Raw genomic sequence first — 18,591 nt, 5'->3', positions numbered from 1 at the left:
GAGTACTGGCCTATCAGCTATGTTTCAAAATATTTGATACTTAGTTTGGGCACGTGCTGTTGCTGCTCTTTTAGTACAAGGGAACTCAATGGTCTGTAATACTGGGCTATTGTCTAGTTTGATATTTAATCAGAGCACCCTACTGATAGGAAAGTTCATGTCCATCAAACCTGAGCATATAGTATATATACAGAGTTAAATATCTAGCTTAATGATTCTCTGTTTCTCCAAGTCTGTCATCTAATTAAATAAAACTAACACAGTTAACTTGATGTATTTATATATATATATATATATATATATATTTTTTTTTTTTTTTTTTTGGCGGTATGCGGGCCTCTCACTGTTGTGGCCTCTCCCGTTGCGGAGCACAGGCTCCGGACGCACAGGTCCAGCGGCCATGGCTCACGGGCCCAGCCGCTCCGCGGCATATGGGATCTTCCCAGACCGGGACACGGACCCGTGTCCCCTGCATTGGCAGGCGGACTCTCAACCACTGCGCCACCAGGGAAGCCCAGATGTATATTTAATGGTATTCATAATCATTGTTGAAATTCATTATAATTAGGAAAATATGATAGATTATTGCTGTAAACAACAATAATAATAGGTTTTTTTAAAAATACAGTTGTTTTTTCTATTTTATTTGTACAAACTCTAATGTCAGTTTTGGTAACACATACAATGTAATCTGTGTCATATATACATACATTAGTTTATTAATTGTTTACCCCATCCTTAACAAGTTGGCATATTAAAACAGTACTTTCATATATGCTTTCTTCTTGGGCTAAGATAGTTCTAGTGAATGCACATTGAAATCATCCAAGGCCAACCTCTAACATTTAAATAAGAATCTCTGAAGGTGGGGACCCTAGTACTGTTATTTTTAAAAGTTCCTCAGATGATGCTAAAATGCAGCCAGTATTAAGAATTATTGTTCTAGAGCTAAGATCTGCTGTCTTCAAATTCTCATGCCTTGCTCTTGAGAGATCCTTAAACATCAGGTTCACAGGGGGCTGGAGCACTGATGGCACTGCCGAATCTGGACTCAATAACTTGTTTTGGGTGTGACACTAGAGTGATGAATTCCTGTGAGGATGGCTTCTGGATCCTCAACTCTAGTTGAGACTAGAGCTCTCTGAGACTAGAGTGAGATAACTGAGAACACTCATCCTGGCTCAACCCAGGGAAGAATTTGGATAGGGACCTTCTGACTAGTCAGGTGAAATTGAAGTGAGTTTTGAAGTTTCGGGAAAGTAATGTTTAAAAGTAATCGATTATATAGCCATTCATGCCTTGAAGTACCTTGAAATGGACCCGCAGAAGAGCCACCACCTTGCCGTCATAAAGGTCTTTCTTAGGGAGAAGGATGAGAACCAGGTATTAACAGCGCTCCCCCTTGTCCCAGCACACATGTGCACACTCATGCATGTCATACATAATGCCACCCAGTTATTCTAAAGCGAGTAAGGTTACACATATTTTGTTGTAGAAATTGATTACTGCAGCAGAAGAAGATTCTACCATGTCTCCACTGCCTTTCTTCTGCTTTCTCTCTACCCTCCCTCTCTCCAAAAGCATAAACAAATAACTTTTAATACCTAGTGGCTTGTAACTTGACCTTTCTTAAGGGGAATGGACTTTCTCCTTAAATAGTTAGAGATGAAGAACTTAACGTGGAAACATACATATTGAAATCTTCTCACAGCATAATGTAGTTTTTTAGCAAGTTAAATGTATCTTGAGCCAGTATTTTACTCTGGGAGTGACAGGGATAGAAAAGCTCTGCAACCTAAGGGGGATTGCTCCCTTCCTGGTTTGCTGCTTACCTTTCACTGGGAACAGATAAATAAGATATATACAAAAGTACTATTTAGGGCTTCCCTGGTGGCGCGGTGTTTGGGAGTCCGCCTGCCGATGCAGGGGACACGGGTTCGTGCCCCGGTCCGGGAGGATCCCACGTGCCGCGGAGTGGCTGGGCCCGTGAGCCATGGCCGCTGAGCCTGCGCATCCGGAGCCTGTGCTCCGCAGCAGGAGAGGCCACAATGGTGAGAGGCCCGCGTACAGCAAAAAAAAAAAAAAAAAAAGTTCTATTTAGCTACTAAACCTCAGGTGAGCAGTTTAGTTGCCAATAAGTGATTAGCATATAGTATTCTTGCTTTAATAGAATTTCTGTTTTATAAGACTGTATGTGGATATAAATAGTAAATGCTATTATAATAAGAGCTATTAAGTGGATGATACTAGGGTTCAGAAAAAGCATGCTTTTTCTCTTCCTTTTCTTTTCTACGTAATAGTCATTAGAATAATTAAGCATCCTCATGAAAAAAGTGCTGTTGCACTAAGAGTTCAGTGATTGTACATCTCTACCCTTCCTTTTCCTATCATTTATTTTTAGTGCCTATATAACAATTTAAAGTTGCATCTTCCTTTTTATGGCTGATGAGAAGCATATGCCTCTATGAAGAAGAAAGAGGTTTATAACTTACAGATACAATGTTTCTCAAAGCTGTGAGTAAGCTATAGAGACCTTCAAGTAAAAGGTCAAAGGCCCTTTTTATTTATTTTTTTAATTTTAAATAATGCCCTTGGATACCTAAAGATATTTAGATTAGCCTTAGAAAAAGGACAATTTTAAAAATTTTACATTATCAAGATTTATTACATTATTTTTTTAAAGCTGTACAGTTCCTCTAAAATCAACATTAAATTAATAGTAAAATAAAACTTATTTCAACAAATTTGGTAAAAGAAAAAGGAGTGAAAAAAAGCAGTAACAAGTAGAGTTGCAGATCTCATAATCTCTTGGAAAGAAAACAGTGATGTTGATAAAGTTTCCATACTAGCATTTGGTAATTTTATTTAAAAAAAAAAAAATTGCAAGGTGCCTGCTTCTATAGCTAAAAAAGGCAAAGGAGACCAGACTAGTAATGCTAAAAGAAGTCTTACAAGTTATAGGAATCCAGTTGCTGAAAAGGGATTTTTTTACTGGGACTTTAGGGCTTCTGAAGGCAACATGGCTTTTACCCTCTTTTGGGTCTTGGCTCCCTTTGAGAGTCTGATAAAAGCATTATTCTCTTGAATGAGGGTGTCTATGAAAAATTCTATATTACTTTCTTTATGTATCGGGGTTTGTGACCTTCTGAAGACTAATAATTAACTCCCTTCAACCACTTGCATCAGAATCACCTGAGTTGCCTGTTTAAAACACAGACTACTGGGCTATACCCCAAAGCTACTGTAATAGAATTTCCAGGGACCTGGGTTCTGAGATTTGCATTTTAAGAAGCATTTCCACATGAGTCTTCTGTTCACTACTGAAGTTTCAGAGTCACTGCTCTAGAGCTTTATGTATTATTACCAGTTCTGGCCTTGGCCTAGAAACAAGATTTTAAGTGATATTGATACTTGACTTACCGCATGTTACCTACTAATTTCTTACCTGCCTACAAAATATCAACTAGATGCCTTTAATGTTAATGAGTTAATGAGTATGAGGATTATAAAGAAATGAAGTTATTTGTGCTGGGTTGATCATTTTAATTAAAAGAAATGTTATGAAAGAAACATTTTAGATCCTATGTCTGTGGGTACATATGATGTACAAATTTAGATAAATTTAACTTATTTCTAGTCTTTGTAACATATACTTATTTGCTCTAAAAATGTATCTACAGTCACTCAAGAGGTTAATAGACATCATACTGATATTTCCAATGGTAGGTACTTCAAAATACTGCTACCCCAGAATAACTGAGGTTGAATACAGTGTGAATTTTGGAAAAATGAGACGTAGAGAATTATTTTAAAATACATAAATAAATGTACTTCGAATAAATGTACATAGTATTATGAACTATCTCCAGGAGTCATCTCTATATCTGAATGAACCAGCCTTATTTGTAATGCACATATTAAGTGGTGGTATATAAATTAGGCTGCTAAAACAGTTTAAAGACTGCTTGAAAATAGTATGTAAAATTTGACCAAACATTTCTGCCCAGATGTTGTTACGGTCTTAATTTATTTTTGCTGGTTTCTTTCATAGATAAATTCAGGGTTGAACTTTAGACTAATAGGGACATGCTGTTATTTTAAGTTATTGCATCTGGATTAATGAGCTAGTATGCCCATGTAGCTGAACTATTTAGTATTAATGCATAAACACTTCTGTACTATGACGCTGAGAGACAGGTTTTGAGTCCAGTATTCTTAGGACATTTCTTTAAACACAAGAAAAAATTCCTTGTCAACAATTATACCATATATTTTAGTCAACTTTCTCACTAAACATGTTGCTGAGAGTCAGGGAAGATCAAGTAAAATGATGTAAATTACTCACTGAAGGCTTTTTTATTGATATAAGGAAGAAAGTAACTATAAGGTGATCAGTGGGTAAGTGAGAAATACCATTTCTGTGTGGGAGTAATACTTGTACTATTGTTATATTATTGGTAAAATAAAAAGTCCTATTAATGTTCATCTGTATATTGCTTTCTTAAAAGGAAATTAAAGTTAATTCAGTAAGTATTATGTAAAAATGTATTATTCTAAGGTTTCTGGAAAATGTATGAAAATACCCTATAGATTTTTTCATGTCTCCTATGATCATCCAAACTTGCATAAAAACAACAGTTTAGATAGTTATTCCGCAAAGATTTAAAATTTAGTTTGTGACCTTTTCACTGCATCTTTTTTTCTGACTAAAAATTTATCATTCAAGAATGTACTTCTTGGGGCTTCCCTGGTGGCGCAGTGGTTGAGAGTCCGCCTGCCGATGCAGGGGACACGGGTTTGTGCCCCGGTCCGGGAAGATCCCACATGCCACGGAGCGGCTGGGCCCATGAGCCATGGCCGCTGAGCCTGCGCGTCCGGAGCCTGTGCTCCGCAAAGGGAGAGGCCACAGCAGTGGGAGGCCTGCGTACTGCAAAAAAAAAAAAAAAAAAAATGTACTTCTTTTTATGGTATATTTTTCAGTGTATTGAATTCAGTTTCTTGTTCCCTTTGACTTCCTCCTCATGTGTCCCTCAAGGGCACACACACGTATGTTCACACATGCAAATGGTATACAAAATATAATATACACAAATAGTATAGTTTATCTCTGCAGTAAGAATTACATTATATTTTCATATTTGACACATGTATTATAATGGTTGTAATAGCTAACTTTTTGATTAGCGTGCTAACTGGTACATAATAAGTATGTATTTTATTTGCATTATGTCATTTATTCCACACAGTCACCTTCAAAGTAAGTATAATTTTTATTCCCGTTTTATAGATGAGAAAACGTATTGAGGTGAACTAACTCAACCAAGGTCACGTGATTAGTAAATTTTAAACTAGGTTTAATATCAGTACTTGATTTCTTAGCCACTATGCTTTACTAACTTGGAAGGTGACTTTAAAATATGGTTGACCCTCGAACAACGTGGTTGTTAGGGGCACTGACCCTCCCTGCAGTCAAAAGTCCACCTGTAACTTATAATCAGCCCTCCATATCTGTGGTTCCTCTGTATCCCCAGTTCCGCATCTGCAGATTCAACCAACAGTGGATCATGTGGTGCTGTAGTATTTACTATGGAAAAAATCCGCATGTAAGTGGATCTGTGCAGTTCAAACCATGTTGTTCAAGGCTCAACTGTATATCCAAAGTCTTTATATTAAAAACAATATTTTTTAAAAAGCTAATGTAGATTCTTCTCTCTCATGAAGATACTTGAAGGAAAGATACTAACTTACTTGCTTATTATGTGCCACTTACTTGCTTATTATGTGCCAGACATAGTCTAGACATTTTTATATGTAACATTTAATCCTTATTTGTAAGATAGGCTTCGTTATCCTCTTTTACAGATTTAAAGTAAGGGTCCACTTGTGTAACTTCCTAAGGTCATAGATTATTTGGCACAGGCAATATCTGATACCGTAGTGCTTGGGAATGGTGAATAAAACACTGAACTTGGATTAGGTGACTTTCTCAAGTAGCTTGGAGACTAATTATTCCAGGATAAACGGCAGATTAAGAGTTATAGGGGAAAATGTCCTCTAGCTACCAGCAAATGTAAAGAAAAGATGTCATTTCTCTTCTTTCTCTCTTGTCTTCATGCTATTAAGTATGTTAGGATTCTTTGTACATAGCAATTTAGAAGTTATGAAGACTTTAACTTCTCAGTCCTAGAATGGATAATAAAACTATGTCTTGATTTACGTATACAGTCATAGTCCATACGGATCAAATCAGTTCACCAAGGGTTTGTAGTTGTTTTAAAGAAGGCTTTCTATATACCAGTGATGTTGTGAAAGAAATAAGATACAAGATCTTTAAAGGTTTTATCATTAGTTTAGAAGTCTGCATAAACACATGTTAATTTGACAATATATGATTAAGTCCTAGAGTGAGTGGTTAACGGTATGTCCCAGAGGTCCTTCAAAATCTTCATTTATAGAATTAAACTTATAAATATCTCCCACAGACCTCTCTTCTGCTCATATTTACTCTCTTGGATGTTGTCATCCCTGTTCACCCCAGTTTCCCAAGTTAGAAATGTCACAGTCTTCTGCCACCCCTTCCTTTTCCTCCATAGTCAAGCAGTCACCAGATCCTATAGAATTTGTCTCCTTTCTATTCCATAAGTCTTTTCAGTTCTATCTTTGTGTTAGGCCTACTGCTGCTTCCTTAGCTCATTCCTTGGCTAGGCAATGATAGTATTACATAGTCTCTTTAGTTAATTAATTTGCCTCTAGCTTTCTCTACACTAGTCCATATTCTATCTTTTACTGAAGTTAGTTCCCAAACATAAATCTAGTTATGTCATGACCCTGATTAAAAACCGTAAGAGGTACCCTTTCATTTTGGCTTATGTAAAATCTTATTTTCAGTCTGGCTCATAAGCCCTGTATCTTCACTATTTTACTTCAGCTTAGACCTCCAGCCTCATCTCCCATTACTTCTCCTCTTATTTCTTTTCTTGCAGCTCACCCAATTGCTTCCTCTCCAAGGTTATGTTGTGCTTCTTCAAGTCCCTTTGCCTTTACACAAGTGCTGTCTTCTGTACAATGCCTCTTGCCTTGCTGCTCCCCTCCCTCACAACCCAAAAGGACATAGTTTTACTACAAGCCTTAACTCAGATGTCACTTCCTATCATATCATCCTAACCCTTCTCAAGCAGAATTAATTTGCTCCCTCTAACTTGATGGCATACACATTTATCTTTTATCATCTTATAAGGTAATTATCTCTACTTTTAGTGTCTATCTACCCTCAAGATTATGAGGTGTTTGCTTTGTTTTTATTTGTACTTTCAAATCTAGCCCAAGTCATAACAGACGCATGTCCTGGGTATATTTTAGTCATTAAGAACATAGGCTTTGCAGAGAGTCAGACAGACCTGGATTGAAATAAGGGCCCTGCAACCAAAAGGAATAGAATACATTTTGTGTGGAGAAAGGGGAAGTTCTGAAAAGGAAGGAACATGGGCAATGGCAGGTCTGGATATTTTTCACATCCTGCTTGGCCAGGATTAGAGGCAGGTAATACCTCAAAACCTACAGAAGGCCCAACTGGGAAACACAAATTCAATTAGCCAATATTTTTACTAAACACCTTGATACATGCACGGCTTTTTGCTACACAAGCACTAGGAGTGTGAAGATGAGTAAGACACGGACTCTGCTTTTGAAAAAGTTCAGCATGAACAAGGAAGATAGACTAAGTAAATATAATATCCTCTACAAATATATATTAATAAAGTAATTGTGAGGAACAGAAACCCCTTAGGAGAATGTCTCCTTTGGCAGAAAAACCTCAAGTCCAAAGAGCTGCCCTAGCAAAGTTTTAAAATATTAATTGGAATTCTACAGATGGGTAAGATGGTAAGGGCTTGGTAGACTGAGAACAGCATGTACTAAGGCATGAGGTACAGAAGCAGCAAAAGTAGAGAAACCATTGTTTGTAAGATTTCATGCATATGGTTATCTTAGCTTTACAAAGCAGCCTCTACTAAGATACCATAGATAACACCCAATTTAAATGTTTACATATGCGCTCTTGAAACAATCGTCATATCAATTTGTTATATCCTTTCCCTTTGAAATATAAAGTGGGTAGGAGCATGAACTTTGGAGATCAGAATTTGAGTTCAAATCCTGAAATACTTAGTTTTGCGAAGCATCATTTTACCATTCATAAAAAGGGGTTATTAACTCTACCTATCCAGCAGGGATTTTAGAAGATTCAGAGAGAATGCATACAAAGCTGTTGGCACAGTGCCTGGTCCATAAGAAGGTCTCATCAGGACTCCATAAATGTTAACTATGTTGTGCCTCCTGATAGGCCTTTTTAAAAATCTTATTTATTTAAGAAGTGATTTATTGAGTGCTTACTGTTTATTAGGTGCTGGAATTACAAAGATGAGTAAGGCACAACCTCTGCCCTTGAAGAATTTATAATTTATGAATACATGCACTATATCCTACTACATTTTGAGAATCAATAATTAATAACCTGGAAAATGCTTTGGGGGCTGGTTATAATAAAAAAAAAAAACTGAGAGAAGAAGCGCCCAGATGTCTTTGGGGGCATTAGGAAACTGTTTACCAATGAAGACTGTGACTTGAAGAATGAACCAGTTTGCTGGTTTAGAGTTGGAGGATGGAGAGGAGTGAGGCTTTTCAGGGAAAAGGAAGAGCATATTCAAAAGGAAGGAAAAGGTAACATAACTCGTTCAGAGAAAGACAAATGGTAGAAAAACCTCTGAGAGAGAAAAGGATGGGAGTAAAAAACATGCAGGGAACTGAATCTTCTCAGGTGAAACTCTGTGCTTGAAAAGTACCCCAGAGGGCCTAAAGTTACAACTTTGCTCCTCTAGAGAAGAGAAGTGATAAATTCTTTAGGTTGAGTATGAGAGAAACCTCTGAAAAATTGCCCTGTCTCAGCCTGGGGTGCTGGGGTGGTCCACTCATCAGGCATGAAGTCTTGCCTAGTCTAACCAAACACTGCCAGTCCTCCAAACAGTGAGCACTAAACACTGGGTCAAAGGGTGGGTGGGGTAGGAGGAGCAAAGGAATGGGAGTTCATTAGTGATGTTAGTATCTGAGAGATGGTGTCAGCAGCAAAAGTAAAATCGTCCATGTTGTAGGGAGACAGTAAGAAAGAAGAAATTCCCTGTGGTTGCTGAAAATTTCTGGAAACACATGAGATAGATTGACCAACTAGACTGTGGTTTGATGGACAGCACCCCAAAATTGGACAGCACCTTAGCTCTCTAGAAGCTAAAAATCATGTGGATTTTGTGGAACATCCCATGGAGTCAGCCATTCTTAACCTTTCCTTTGAGCCAAGGGAGGAATTTGGATAGCACTAGAAATTCCTAGAAATCTTTGGTTAAGCGTTAGGCATAGAATTTTCATCTATTGCAATGATTGTATTTTTTTTCTTTGTTCTATTAATATGTTAGTTTCACATTGATTAATTTTCAAATGTTGAACAAACCATGCACTCCTAGGATAAATCCCACTTGGGTATCGCGTGTAATGCATTTAGATGCTGCTGGATTTGATTTTTAGTATTTGTTAATAATTGTATTTATATTCATAGGAGATATCGGTCTGTAGTTTTCTTGTGATTTCTCTATTTGGCCTTGGTATCAGGGAATAGTGGTCTCATAGACTGAGTTAGGAAGTATTCTTTCCTCTTGTTTTTTGGAAACGTTTGAGAAGAATTGGTGTTAATTTTTCTATAAAATTTGATAGAATTCACCAGTGATGCCATCTAGTTCTGGACTTTTATATTAGAAATTTTTTGATTATTGATTTAATCTTTTTACTTGTTCTAAGTATATTCAGATTTTCTATTTCTTAGTCAGTTTTGGTTATTTGTGTGTTTCTAGGAATTTGTCATTTTGTCTCGGTTATCTAATTTGTTTGGCATACAACCGTTCATAGTATTCTCTTACAATTCTTTTTATTTGTATAAAGTCAGTAGTAATGTCCCTGTTTTCATTCCTGATTTTAGTAATCTTAGTCTTCTCTCTTTTTTACTAGGTCAGTCTAGCTAAAAGTTTGTCAGTTTTGTTATCTTTTAAGAGAACCAACTTTTGGTTTTATCAGTGTTTCTCTTTTACTTTTCCTATTCTTTATGCTTTATCTCTGCTTTAATCTTTATTACTTTCTTCTTGCTTTGGGTTTAGTTTACTCTTTCTAGTCTCTTAAGATGAAGATTATGTTATTGATTTGAGATCTTTTTTCTTTCTTGATGTGGGCATTTACAGCTATAAATTTTCCTCTTAACACTGCTTTCACTGCATACCATAAGTTTTCATATGTTGTGTTTTCATTTTCACTTATATTAAGGTATTTTCTGTTTTTTTCTTGTGACTTCTTTTTTGATCTATTGATTGTTTAGAAGTATGTTGTTTAATTTCCACATATTTATGAATTTTCCAAATTTTCTTCTGCTGTTGATTATCTTATTACATTCCATTGTAATCAGAACACACTGTGATTTCAGTCTTTCAAGCTCAGATACACATTTCCATTATCACTGAAAATTCTCTTGGTTAACACTGCTCTAACATAATGCTCTTTAAAATGTTCCATGGACCAGTACTGATCTGCAGACTGTCACTGGTCTGTGACACAGTAAGTCCAGAAGTTGAGAATGTTTAGAAGCTTTCACAGCTGCAACATCCAAGCACATGACCAGTTACCTCATAATGCATTTTTATTGTAGTTTACATAGTATTGATCTGATCTGTGATAGATTGGAAATTTTTAAAAATACAACTGATTGTTCACAATTGATAATTTGAGAAGTACTACTCTAAAGTAGGTTTACATAAGAATTGCAGGATCACAGTCTATTCATATGTTCAACTTTTACAAGATAAATTCAGTCTGTTTTCTAAAATCATTGTATCAATTTATATTTCCACCACCAGGGAATGAGAGTTTCCATTGCTCTGCTGTTTCTCTGACCCTTGGTATTGCCCACCTCCCACTTTTTTTTCAAAGTTTTGCCATCTGGTAGGTGTGAAATGTCATCTCATAGTTTTAATTTGCATTTCTCAAATTACTGATGATAAGTATATTTTCATATGTATATAGTACATTTGTGATTCCATTTTGTCATCTTAGGAATTATTTATATGTCTGGATACTAATCCTCTGTTGGTATGTTGTAAATATCTTCTCCTGTTTGCAATTTATTTTTATGGTGCTTTGATAAGCAGAAGTTCTTAGTTCTTTTTGTGTCATGTTTAATAAATTCTTCTATAACTTCTTTTTATTTTAAAGTTTTGTTTTTCACATTTAGGTCTTTGTGCCCACTTGCACTTGAATTTGATTTCTGTGTAGAATTTGAGATAAGGATATAATTTTATCTTTTTTCCTATGTGGTTAAGAGTTCCAGGATTGTTTCTTGAATAGATTCTCCTTTACCGTTGATTTTCAATATCAAATTGGCCTTAAGTTATGTTTTAATATATGAATAGGTCAACTTCTGGACTCACCATTGTGTTCCATTGATCAGTTAGTCAAATCCTTGCCTTAATTGCTACACCTTTAAAATAAGTCTTGATAGCAGATAGTATAAATCTTGTCATGCAGTTCTTCTGTGGAAATTTCATGATCAGTTTGTCATTAGTCTTTTGTATGTTTGTTATTTATCCAGAAAGCGTACTAAACACTCTTTTTTCATTCTAATAATTTATTTGTACACTGTTGAGGTATTTTTAAAATAATCATTCTCAGCAAATAATAAAACTTTTGTTTGTTCCTCTCCAAACCTTATACCTATTATTTCTTCTCTTTGGCTTCATATGGGGGCTAGAATCTATAGTGCTGATGGTAATGGACATGCTTGTAATGTTGCTGATCTTAAAAAGAATGCTTTCCACATCACCTTTAAGCATGACTTTTCTTGTGGATGCCTTTTATTAGATTTTTAAAGTCCTCTTCTGTTCCTAGTATTAAAAGTTTTTATCATGCACAAATACTAAGTTACATTAAATGCATTTATTGAGATGATTATATGATTTTTCTCCTTTAATCTGTTAATGCAAATGTTAAATTACATTTAAGCGATTTCCCAAATTAAACCAACTTGGCATTCCTGTTATAAAACCAACTTAGTCATGTTGTAATATCTTTTTTATTCAATACTGGATTAGATTTTAAAATGTTTACTTTGGGCATTTTGCATCTCTATTCATAAAGCAAGACTGTTCTGTCATTGTCTCTTTTTTGTAAAATTAGTTGATGAGTTTAACCTTTTTTATTCTCTGGAAGTGTTTGTATAAGATTACAATTTTGTTTCTTGAATGCATAGTGAAATTCACCTGTAACCCATCAGAACTGTTGTTTTCTTGTGAGAAAATTTTTAACTTTTGATATAATTACTTTAGTGGCTGAAATATATTTAGGATTCTAGTTTGTTCTTTAGATAATTTATTGGATTTTTGGGGGGTTCATCTGTGTCATTTATGTTTTCAAATTTATTGGCATAAAATTGTTCTTAATATTCTCTTATCTGTTTAATCATATGCATTATTTGTTATATTCCATTTTTCATATTTAACTTTTTAATTTATGCTTCTCATGTTGTTCATGATTAACCCTGTAATGGCATTATCAATTTTGTTCATCTTTTGAAGAACTAGCTTTTGGGTACAGTGAGTCCCTTACATACGAAGGAGTTCTGTTCCAAGAGTGCGTTCATGAGTCCAATTTGTTTGTAAGTCCAACAAAGTTAGCCTAGGTACCCAACTAACACAATCAGCTATATAGTACTGTACTGTAATAGGATTATAATGCTTTTCACACAAATAATACATAAAAAACAAACAAAAAATAAAGAAAACATTTTTAATCTTACAGTGTAGTGCCTTGAAAAGTACAGTAGTACAGTACAACAGCTGGCATATAAGGGCTGGCATCGAGTGAACGGGCAAGAAGAGTTACTGACTGCAGGAGGGAGTGGAGGTGGGAGATGGTAGAGCTGAAGGATCCTCAGCAATAGGAGACGGAGAGCAAGCTGCAATTTCACTCACACCTGACACTGATGGAATGCATGTTCACATCTTTGAAAGTTCGCAACTTGAAGGTTCATATGTAGGGGACTTACTGTATATTGATACTTACTATTGGCTGCTTATTTCCTACCTAATTTCTTTTCATAACTGTCTGTATTATTTTCTTCCTTCTTTTTTATTTTGCTTTATTCATTATATATTATGCTGACTTTTAAAACTTTAATTTAGATGCTTTCTCATTAATTTTCAGCCATTTATCGTTCCTAAAGTAAGCATTTAAGGCCATTAAATGTCCACTAAGTATTGCTTTAGCTGTATCCTACAAGTTTTGGTATGTATGGTTTTTGTTAATGTTTTCTTATAATTATTTTCTGATTTCTGTTGTGATTTCTTCAGTGACTTCTGAAGTTTTTTAAAGTTCTTTTGTTTATTTTTCGTTTTGTTTTTGTTTTGCCTCAAGCCTGTAAGAGTATCTTTCTTGTTACTGATTTCTGCAATTAAAGACATTGTGGTCATGGGATGTGAGCAATATGAAGACCTTGTTACTTACTTAGTAAAAGGACTATAATTCTTAAAATCCTATACTATAATACTGGGATCAGTTTTTCCAATTTTAAATCCAACATGCTAAAAAAACCAAATATATATATATATATATATATATATATTCAGTGTATTTTAGGGTTTGTAATTTAGTCAAGTGCATTTGCAGTACTATCATTACTTAGGTTTTTCCCTTCAGTCTTAGATCGTAGATATTAGCAGTAGCATGAAGAGAAGGCCCACAAAATTATTCCCATACTTAAAAAAAAAATTAGGTTCTAAAAACTCTTATTGAGTTGTTGTTTTATTTTCTAATTTGTTTGTTTTGTTTTCTGGGCCCTGAAATGAGTACTGTAAATCTGGTTCAGATTTATTGATTATAAAGAACAGACATTAAAATCTTCAGTGTGATTTATAGTTCATTTCCAAAGACTTTTTATCAACAATGATGTTCTTTACCCTGTACTTTTAAACTCCACAAAGAATAGTGTTCTTAGAGCGCTGTTTAAAGGGAGGAAGGAGTAACTCTCCCCTCCCTACCTTTTATCTTAGAGTTTGGGTCAGCATTTTTCCTTTTGGTTTTTTTTTCCTGCTTCCATCTTACAGTATGTATTACGTTTATGTAACATTGAACTTTTATGTATTATTTAACAGTGTCATGAACTGTTTTCTCTGACTGCTGTATGTTAGATACTCACAGATAAACTACAGATTAGGTAGTGTCTGTATTTTCCAGGTAATGAAACCAAGACTGAAATGCTAAATGCCAGTAAATGGGACAAGCCAGAGTTCAAACCCGTCTCACTCCAATGTTGCCAACATTTATATTTGTGTAAGTTTTGTTCTGTAGATCTTTTGTAGTATGTGTGATCTCATTAGGAAGCAATTTTAGACCATGGATGGCTTAACATGTCCCAATATATGAATAGTTATTTTTATTTTTCAGATTGCTTTAATTTTATTTCCATTGCAAACGCTTAAAAAAGATTTTCAGAGGCTCTAACTTGTTTACTACTAAATATTCCCCACTGTCATTTATATTTAGTTTCATCACTTCGTTAAAAGAATGAGCAAAGTGTGGTCATAAAGGTTGATCTGTCTCCCCACATACTTTTCCATTTATCTCTAGCTTCTATATAAAATAGATACAGTGCTTGAAGTTTTCCTCGAGTAGATTTCATTATTTCTGTCTGACCTTAAAAGATTTGTTCAAAGAATGTCTGTTAGGCAAAAAGTTTGCTTGAATTATTAGTTTAAAAACTTCCTGCTAGACTGCATTTTTTTGTGTATTCAACATGGCATTCCAGAAGAACATAGTGGCCTTATATGAGCTTGGTCAAAACTTCTCCTGGCTATTTCAAAAATTAAGTCATTGGAACACAGTGAAAGTGTTTCATGAGGTATATTGGATGGATGGTTGCATACATGGGTGAATGAGTGAGTAAATAAATGGAAATTTTGCATAGAAGTTTTTACAGTAGCTAGTCTCCTGTGTGTGTACCTTTGTAATGTTGCTAATATTATAGATACAACAGCAGCAGAAAGACTTTCTGGATGAAGAACCCTAGCAAGAACTTATTAATCCTTCATTGTGGTATTAAAACAAAAAAACTCATGTATCTGTTTCTGTAGTTTGCATATTTTCATCATACCATGATTTATAAATGCATATTGAACCCAAGAGTTGTCAGTGACTTTTTTAATATGAAAATATTTGCACATGTGTGAAACCTGGTTCTAACAATTAAAGAAAAGTATAATTTACTATTTGCTTTCCATATATACAGTAAACTGCTACATTCACACGTTTAGTAATGGAGTGCCCAGTAATCAACTTTTCAGCCCTATTGGCATCACCAGACTCTTTTTTTTTTCCAGCTTGATTGAGGCATAATTGACAAAATCATAAGATATTTAAAGGGTACTATGTGTATACATATGCAAGGTGAAAGGATTCCCTCTATCAAGTTAATTAACGCATCCATCACCTATGTTTACCTTTCCTTCCTTCCTCCTCTCCCCTCCCCTCTCCTTCCCTCCCCTCCCCCTCCCTCCCTTCCCCTCCCTCTTTCTTCCTTCCTTCCTTTCTTTCTTTATTTCTTTCTCTTTCTTTCGTGAGAACATTTAAGTTCTATTCTCATAACAAATTTTAGTTATACAATGCAGTGCTATCAACTGCAGTCACTGTGTTTACATTAGAATTATCATACTCTTAAGTTTGGATATAGTACAGCAGTTTTACCTTACTACATTAGACTAGTCGAAATGTAATTAGTATTAAGTGAGCTGTGCCAATATACTAGTATAATTAAAATATTGTTTAATAGTCTGGATTTAAACATTTAAAATTATTTTCCAATTAAGAAATAACCAAAGGAAATTCTTCCGGTTTGTTATAGTGAGGGTTAATTGTACTCATCTGCTTTTACGTTGCATACACTTGTAAACTGATGATTTCAGGACCTAACTGAGGTATGGACTGCCATTCCAAAATTCATTGAAAACTTCAGAGTAAAAGATATTTATTTTGTTAGTATCCTTCTTAATAATGCCCAGAATTTCGAGTGTTAAACAGAAGACTTCACAAAAGATATTTTAAAAAATATTACTTCCAAGTTTCTTTTTCTTATAATGACTGATTATTTGTTTTATAAATATATTTTTGTCATTTCTCCCTAAATGACCTTACCTCAGTCAAATCATGTACCATTTTACCTGGCCTTTATAGATGGGGATATGGTTCTGCTGTTTATCCTGTCGCCTTGCCATTTTATTGTCTGTTCATTTTCTAACTAAATAGGCTTTATACGTGTTTCCACCAAGATTATGAAAAGGTTAGATAGGACTTATTTCTGATGATGATACCCTTTATCCCTCCTTAGATTCTTTGTGTGTTATGCATTTTCTTCTCCACTGCAAAAAAGTTTCCCAATCTCTCGGTGTTGCAGTTTTTGAACTAGTTTTTGAGGTTTAATTTTGTCAAGGTGTTTAAAAATAATATAAATAATTTTTTACTAATTTTTCATTTTTTGAACATATTCGCAATCCCATAGAATTTTTATTTAGAATGTAACTCCTTTACAAAATGTTCTTTCCTTTGTCATAAATAACCCTGCTTGCCTATTAGAGATACAAGTCAGACTGATCTGTAATTATAAGAATATTGTAATTATAAGTAGCTGGTAATAGTATTTAAGTGATCAATGGCACAGTGGTGAGGTTTTTTTCTTTTTATGTTTCTCTTTTCTGTTTTTAAGTTTACTTCCTAGTCACTTTGGTAAAGCTAGGAAGTACATAAAATTAGAAGGAACCACTGTTAAGACTTCAGCATGTTTTTTCTCTACCCTTTCCTCCCTTTATGTTTTTTCTCTATACCTGTGCATTGTGTATCTAGTTTTTCTTAATCAAAGAAAAGGGGAAATTTATGCTATTATAAATATATTTCCATGTTATTCAAAACTTTTAAATGTAATATTTCTTTGTGTATATACACCATAACTTAGCCATTCCCTTAATGTTAGACCTTAGATTGTTTCTAATATTTATTATTCCACGGCAATAAGTATTTTTTTACATAAGACTTTATCAGCATCTCAACTTCCAAAGGCTAGAATTCTTGAAAATGAAATTCCTGAATCAAAGTTTATGAAGTTGTTTTTTTTTTTTAATGTTTTGGCCACACCTTGCGGCATGTGGGATCTTAGTTCCCTGACCAGAGATCGAACCCGCGCCTCCTACATTGGAAGCGTGGAGTCTTAACCACTGGACCACCAGGGAAGTCCCTATGAAGATTTTTAAAGCTATCTTTCATATTGTCAATTTACATATCTACTCTGGCACTATATTAGATTGTCTTATTTACCATTGAATGCTTTGGGTTCTCTCTTCTTTAAAATCTTTAATTTTTATTTCTTTGTATCCTCAGGATATTAAATGTTTCTCATGTACTTTTTTACCATTGGTACTTCCTTTTGTTTTAATAGGCTATCCATTGATATTCACTTTGTTCTTTTCATCTATTGAGGGCCTAATTTTTTATTTATGAATACATAAGAGTGTATTGTATAGTATGGATATTAACATTTTGTCATGTTGGCTGAAAATATCTTCCCAGTTTGTTTGCATGTTAGATTGAAATCAGAATTATCATAAAATCGTTTTACAAATTCTCTTCCTGTTGGCAGCCTTAACCTTGAGATGAATAAATATAATAATATATACACATGTATGATATCATTTTTGTTTTGTTTTGTTTTTGGTGAGAGGAAAGTTGCAAGATACGAAAATTTGACATTACTTCCTAGAATCTTAATTTGTAAAAAGTAAAAAACAACATGGTTCCTGCTCTTAAAACACTTAGTTTTTATTCCAAATTTGCATATTTTCTAAACTACATTCTTTTGAGCTACCCTAATCATTGAAATTTGAGTCCCTTAACATGCTTTCAAAATGCATATAATTTTATATTTTGTATTTAGTAGCTTAAATATTTAACACTTTGTCTATATTCTATAAGCTCAGAATAATATATAAACTTTTGCTGAAGTCTTTTTGTTTTAATTTCATGTAAATGATATTTTGTTTTGCAGAAGTGTGATTACTGTTACAGGCAAACGAATATCTAGTTTAAACTTAGGTTTAGGAATTTTTAATAATTAATGGTACTTGAATCATAAAATTGTTCCTGAGTTTTAACTGTTAGTATGATTTTTGGGGGTGTCATTTTTTTTTCCACCACTGGCATATTCTGATAAGGATTTCTGAAATATTGTATATACTACGCTAAAAGGAAAAAATATATATATTGCAGATTCTTCTCTAGAAAATTACAAATTGTCTTGGAGAACACAAGAATTTCTGAGAAGATGTTTACAGATTCCTTGGCATCTGTGACCCAGTTTGAGAAGCAATTTGCTTAGCCTCTCTCTCAGTACTCCAATAAAATTTTTGAGAATTATCTTCATCACTAACAGGGGAAAAAAAACACAAAATGTTTTTAAAGAAATATGAG

The 18,591-nt window shown here is 34.3% G+C and overlaps 1 protein-coding gene across 11 annotated transcripts in view; it reads left to right on the top strand.

Moving 5' to 3' along the window:
* MBD5 (methyl-CpG binding domain protein 5) overlaps positions 1–18,591 on the top strand; it is a 413,679-nt gene that overhangs the window by 17,634 nt on the left and 377,454 nt on the right. For 3 of the 11 annotated variants that reach the window (XM_089916851.1, XM_089916839.1, XM_089916838.1), the window contains exon 1: positions 1–18,591. This exon is cut by the window's left edge and continues 17,528 nt beyond it. The exons of 6 other annotated variants lie outside the window; for them this stretch is intronic. The gene's annotated coding sequence lies outside the window, so the exon portion shown is untranslated. 2 more of the 11 variants (XM_089916841.1, XM_089916837.1) reach the window with 2 other exon arrangements.

Source organism: Delphinapterus leucas, chromosome 8 (genome assembly GCF_059928025.1).
Source record: "Delphinapterus leucas isolate spDelLeu-1000000601 "Yukka" chromosome 8, BTC_Dleu_Yukka2, whole genome shotgun sequence".
Taxonomy (NCBI): domain Eukaryota; kingdom Metazoa; phylum Chordata; class Mammalia; order Artiodactyla; family Monodontidae; genus Delphinapterus; species Delphinapterus leucas.
Note: the sequence above shows the minus strand (reverse complement) of the source record. Positions and strands in the feature narration are given on the sequence as shown.